The 6,603-nt window shown below is 51.6% G+C and overlaps 1 long non-coding RNA gene across 1 annotated transcript in view; it reads left to right on the top strand.

The window, feature by feature from the left end:
• LOC106821633 overlaps positions 1 to 437 on the top strand; it is a 20,119-nt gene extending 19,682 nt beyond the window's left edge. Inside the window, exon 3 of the long non-coding RNA XR_001395757.1 lies at positions 383 to 437. This is a non-coding gene — a long non-coding RNA (uncharacterized LOC106821633). The remainder of the gene's footprint in view (positions 1 to 382) is intronic.
• The last annotated feature ends 6,166 nt before the right edge of the window (positions 438 to 6,603 follow it).

Here is a 6,603-nt window from a genome sequence, read left to right as displayed (position 1 = left end):
AGATCGGGTGTTATCTGCATTACTCGCAGCAATTAATAAATAACCATAAACTGATTTTTTCTGGCTAGAAACTATATATATATATATATATATCGCGCACGCGTAGGCGGGCACACACTTTATCGTTTTGTAGCTTTCATTTTTGAGAGGTTTATCTGTTTTAGGGAATAGTCTAGCGCTATCGGCTAATCATACAAAGCAACTCCTCGCTGCTGAAACTTGTAGCGCGCGAATGTTGTTGTGAGTGAGTCCGTTATTGCTGACGGCACGCAAACAGAATGTTTATCAGATCCACGCGGCTGGCGGCGCGCCGGTTTTTGCGCGGCCGGCGCGTGCTTTCGGTTCGCACTCGTAAATAACGCTGTTTTTCCCCCAATTTCAGGACGTGCTGCCGTCAAAAGAGCTGCCAAAGAGCAACAACGCCAGTACTAGTAAGTACACCGCGAAATCGGCGACGACATTTTTCTCGTACATGCATGCAGCCAACATTTTAGCGGTGTTAGCCACAGGCACTTGGGCCGTTTCAATAATAAAATGATGGTTAATAAATACAACTTGTCAGTACTAGACCTACCAGTACCAGTAATAGTCTTAATGTTTGATTTGACCTAATAACTTCACTTCAATACCGTCCAATACACCGCTGCACACATAGCGCGCACGCCATTGTGCAAAACCTACACAGTAATATAGAGAAGGTAAGAAAGCGTCCGCACAGAAATTCCAAAACGCTCGAATCTTTTCACAACACTACAGCCAAAATACACAACCAACAGCCATGATATTGGCATCTGTGTGTAGCTGAATGGTCGGTCACTTGTTTGAAATATCCGTCTTGCAACTTGGTACCACATACTTTACCCAGAATTATATGAGAAATCCTGCTCGAATTTGCCGCGAATTTCCCAGGAAGCCGTTTCGTAAATGGGAGCAACAATACAAAAATCCCTAACCGCGCTATTAGATCCTTTGACCAATCACGGTAGTCGCCCGTGTGACGTCACTTCGCGGCGGCGCCGGCGTAGCTCGTCTTGGAGTTGGGCAGGCGGATGCAACTCCTCCCAGAATGCAATGCGCTGCCATTACTCATGTATTGCTCCCATTTACGAAACGGCTTCCTGGGAAATTCGTGGCAAATTCGAGCAGGATTTCTCATATAATTCTGGGTAAAGTATGTGGTACCAAGTTGCAAGACGGATATTTCAAACAAGTGACCATTCAGCTACACACAGATGCCAATATCATGGCTGTTGGTTGTGTATTTTGGCTGTAGTGTTGTGAAAAGATTCGAGCGTTTTGGAATTTCTGTGCGGACGCTTTCTTACCTTCTCTATATTACTGTGTAGGTTTTGCACAATGGCGTGCGCGCTATGTGTTGCAGCGGTGTATTGGACGGTATTGAAGTGAAGTTATTAGGTCAAATAAAACATTAAGACTATTACTGGTAGGTACGGCACTGGTACTGGTAGGTCTAGTACTGACAAGTTGTATTTATTAACCATCATTTTATTATTGAAACGGCCCAAGTGCCTGTGGTGTTAGCCGTCACCTTTACAGAACGGTCGTTCGTCTATGAAGTACACTGCGTTTCCCTTTGCTGACAGTTCTCTACAGTGAACCAACCTCTGTATGGGACACCTGTGTATAAAGGACACTTATGGCGTTTCATTTGAGTGGGACTTCTGGGTGTTATTGTGTATAGGGTATTGTTATATATTGAGTATTATATATTGGGTGTTATTGTTTATAGGGTATTATTATATATCGGGGTATTATATATTGGGTGTTATTGTTTATAGGGTATTATTGGAGGATCTTTGGATTGCTGTGGTAATCGCCGCGCTCTGCGGAGCTGCTATTGCTGCGGCGGTGTGCTGCTGATACTGCGTTAGCGTTCGCTCTGGAGCCTGCGTGGCTGTGCGCGTGCCTCTCGCCACCTAAGTGCGAGCCGTCGAGCGTGCGCAGCGGCGCGCCCGCCGCCGCCGCCTGCTCTCTGCGGCATGCTGACGCGCAGCTGCTTGTCGTACATGCAGCGCACTGCTGGGCTGCCTGCGTTCGCCGCGCGCGTACACGTAGGCCAAGCGAAACGCATTCCTCCATCGCCGATTGCTCGCCACGTCCCACGTGGCGGGCTGCGGATGCAGATATAAGCACAGCGAGCAACGACGGCAGGCGAATATCGCCCTGCAGCACATTGTCGTGCAGCAAGACAGGCAGGCATGCAGCCGGCGCTGCCGAGCCGGCGTGTGGCGTCGCGTGTTTCGTGTTCGTGTGCGCTCTTGTATATGGCGTGGTGATCCGACGCCATATCTAGGATTACCTCGTTAGAATGAATGGTTGTGTTGACCACGGTGGTTTTAACCAGCGCCGCCGGGTGGAGGCGCTACGGACCCCGTGCTTCTCGTGATCGCACAAGATGAGAGAGAGAGAGCGAGCAGAGAGAAGAGAGAACGAGAGAGCAGAGAGAAGGCGGGAGAAGAGAGAGAGAGCGAAGAGCAGAAGAGAGACGAGAAGAGAGTAGAGAGAGAGAGAGCGAGAGAGAGAGGAGAGAGAGAGAGATGATGAGAGGAGAGAGAGAGAGAGAGCAGAGAGAGAGAGAGAGAGAGAGAGAAGAGAAGAGAGCAGGAGAGAGCTCGGCGTGGATTGGCGGCACATATAGTGATAAGGGCAAGCGAAGGCGCGTGGCGGCCAGCGGGGGAGGAGGCACAACACTTAATCACACCGTTCCGTTTCGCCTTCAGCATTAACACCGCACGATTGGAGGAGAGAGAAGAAGAGAGAGAGACGTAAGAGAGAGAGAGCGGCGCGATGCGCGCGAGCGCGCCAGTGTCCTGTGCCATTCGCGGTGATGCGATGATCGCTGAGAGGGCGCGGGGGGCGTGCCAGAGTGAGGGCCTACTTACGGCCATTACTGCTGGTGATGCTTAAGTAGGGGGATCCTCTAGGGAAGCCTGCATAGGTGGAAGCACTGCATAGGCGATTCTCTAGGAAGCCTGCATAGGGGGATCTTCTAGGCAGCACTGCACCAGGCGAAAGATTAACTTTAGGGAAAAAGCTGCAATAGGGGAATTCTAGGAGCTATAGGGGATTCTTTAGTGGGAAGCCATGCATACGTGAAATTCTTTAGGGAAACATGATGGCGGATCTTAAAAAGCTGATAGGGGACATTCTTTAGGGGGAAGCCTGCCATAAGGGGATTCTTCTAGAACACTTGCATCAGGGAAGAGTTCTTCTAGGAAAAGCTGCATAGGGGTAATCCTTTAGGGGAAGCCGGCGAGCTATGGGAGAGCTATTAGGTGAACACTGCATAGGGAAGATTCTTTAGGAAAAACGCTGCATAGGGCGGAATTCTTATACTGAGAACACTGCATAGGGAGATTCTTTAGGAACAAAGCTGCCATAGGGGAATTTTAGCGGGAAGCCTGTGCCATCGGGAATTCTTTATCGGGAAACTGCATAGGAAGATCTTTAGGAAAACCTGCATAGGGCCGGATTCTTTAGGGGAGCCTGCCATAACGGGTATCTTACGACGGAAACCTGCATAGGGGAACTTCTTTATTAATAAAGAAACAAAAAAAAAAGCGGAACCTGCATAGAGGGATTCTTTAGGGGAAGCCTGCGTAGGAGGATTCTGTGAATGAAGCCTTCATACGGGGATTCTCCGGATGAAGCTTTCATTCATACGGGGGACTCTGGGGGAAGCCTGTGCACAAGGATGCCCTCCCCCGCAGCATCTGTGAGGAGTTGAACGCGAGGCTGCCTGGAGTTCCCCAGACTTCCTTTACCATTGCAAAGGGTTGACGCGCGATGGTTGATGCGCTGGCACATACGAACCTACTGGTATGCTGTGCTATAGAGTATTTGGCGCCTCAGGTATGCGGTTTATAGAAGGCGCCACAGTATTTGTGTGCTAGAGGGCGCCACAGTTTGCGGGCGCCATGATGTGCAGGTTCCAGAGGGCGCCACTCACTGTTATGACTCTCCCACTGCACAACAATCTCTGCCTATCATCATTCCATTTAACCCAAAACACGCCCCCATTCTTATATTATTCTTATATGATCATCATCATCATTGGCCAACGCCTTCCCGGCTTCATGCCCTGGCCCCTTGATCATCATCATCATCATCATCATCATCATCATCCACTCATCCATCTCGTCTCTTCCCGGCACCAATCGCTGCTTTCATCCCGCTGGCGTGGCTCCCATCCCTACGTCATCATCCTCTTTAGCCACTGCCGTGTGGTCCTACACACTGTCCCTTCTCGCGCCCGGCTGATGCTGTCACTGCGTGCCCTGTGTACTGCTCTGTCCCCTCTTCTTCTTCCTGCCTCGACCCTCCCCTGCTTCCTGCATGTCCTATCCGCTGCCGTACCTCCCTTCCCGGTGTCGCATCCCTGTCCGGCTCGTACCTCCCCTTCCGCGCGCGTGTCCCCTCCCTGCCCGTACCCTCCTCCCCGGCGTGTCCTCCTCCCTGCCCGTACCCTCCCCTTCCCCGGCTGTGTCCCCCGTCCCTGCCCGTACCCCCCGCTTCCCCGGTGCGTGCTCCCGGCGTCCCTGCCCGTGACCGTCCTCCCCTTCCCCGGCGTGCTCCCCGGGGCTCGACATTCCTCCACTGTCATTCGACTTGAATTCGGTTCTCAGTGCCTTAAGTCGTGGTGAACGGTCTTGGCGGGTGTGGGTAGAGTGGCAGTGGAGGCCGGGCAGTAGAGAACAGCAGAGAGAGAGAGAGAGAGAGGGAGAGAGAGGGGGATGTTATGCCTCATTAGCATCAGCTCTACGAATGGCCAGCGCCGGTAATCGAGTCCGCTGGAGCGTCGCTAACACAGGAACGCGTCGCTGCCGGACAGCCGACGCAAACTCTCATGCAATCGGCTCAATTAATGGCGTGTGTGCGCGCGCAGCACACACACACACAGACACTCACTCTCTTCTGCTCTGCTCTCTCTGGCGTCTGCTGCGTCTCTCTCTGGCTCTCGTCTCTCTCTCTGGCTCTCTCTCTCTCTCATCGATTCACTCTCCTCTCTCCTCGCCCTCTCTGCTCTCTCTCGTCTCTCCCGGTCAGTTCGTCGTCTCCCGTCGTCTCTCTTGGGTCTCTCTCTCGTCTCTCGTCGCTCTCTTCCTCGTCTCTCTCTCGCTCGGTCTCTCTGCTCTCTCTCTCTCTCTTACGCTCTCGCTCTCTCTCGGTGCGTGCGTCTCTCTCCTCTCTCCTCTCTCTAGTCTCTTCTCTGCTCTTTCTCGCTCTCTCTCCACAGGCGCGCCGTGTGTGTTTCAACAGGCCAGTGCACACTGAATCGCGGCGCTGGTTGAGTACGCGTATTTGTGTGGCGATCTCGGCTTGACAATTATTACAGACTCGGCGGGCGACGCTGTGTGTCGCGTGCGTGTGTGCGCTTACGTACGCGCGTGTGTGTGATTTTGTGTTGTGTGTGTGCAGTGCGGTGCCGTGCGTGCGGTGCGTGATGCGTGCGTGTGACGCGCAGTGTATGTGTGCGTGCGTGCGTTGCGTGCGCTGCGTGCGTGCGTGCGTGCGTGCGATGGCGTGCCCGGTGCGTGGGTGTGTGACTGGTGTGCTGTGCGTTACGTGCGTGTGTGTGTGGGCGTGTGTGTGGTGTGTGTGTGTGTGTGTGTGTGTGTGTGTGTGTGTGGCGTACGTGTGTGTGTGTGTGTGTGTGTGTGTGGGGGTGTGTGTGTGTGTGTGTGTGTGTGTGTGTCGTGGTAGATTGAGTTTGCTGGCGGGGGTAATTGTACTGCTGTCGGCGCCCACCTAGTCCGCATCCCAGTTAATTGGTCGGCGCGATGAGCAAACACGGGATAAGACGGTACATTAGAGGGAGGTTCGCTTACCATCGGACCTGACAATAAGCAAATACGCTTGTTGTATTAGCAGCATGCTGCGATGCGCCGACGGTCTGTCGTTGCGATGGCGACGGACAACAGTGGCGCCAGTGCGGACACGAGCAGAAGTAGCAGTGTAGGTGAATGTTGCTGATATCTCTTACGTAGAGTAACTTCGTTACTCAGATAGTAATAGTGTCGGATTGACTCCCTGGTCAGAGTGGGTGGCTGTTGGCAGCTGTAGTTATGGGGGGTGTGGTTTGGGAGGGGGCGGTTGTGACATTGACGTTCTTTGAGGAGTGTGTCTAAAGTACACACAGATCTGCAAATTTCAAAGTGCAGTGCAAGGTGACACTGATCTTTGGCTTCACTCATTAATTTTTGTTTTATTAAATTAATTCAGTTTATAAATTTCGCATGAACTGTATCATTAAAATACAAGGAGTTGTAGTAATATATTTACATATATATGATATATATATATATATATATATATATATCAAGAGTGCATAATAGAGATTATGCGCACTTCTTGTCATATATATATATGATATTCTGCCAGCCACTGACTATTCTAACGGTGACTACTGTGCTACTGATTCAATAGCTGAAACACGATTACTTCTCCTGTGCCAGGCTAGCAGAATGCGCTTACTCCTACCTAGCTTCCTAACTCAGGGAGCGCTAGTGCTTTGACATAGGAACAAAATAGTTAATGATTTCACGCAGCGTTTCTCAGTCGTTGCAGCAGCGACGTGCGTGA

This window comes from Priapulus caudatus, unplaced genomic scaffold (genome assembly GCF_000485595.1).
Source record: "Priapulus caudatus unplaced genomic scaffold, Priapulus_caudatus-5.0.1 Scaffold80, whole genome shotgun sequence".
NCBI classification, from domain to species: Eukaryota; Metazoa; Priapulida; class Priapulimorpha; order Priapulimorphida; family Priapulidae; genus Priapulus; species Priapulus caudatus.
Note: the sequence above shows the minus strand (reverse complement) of the source record. Positions and strands in the feature narration are given on the sequence as shown.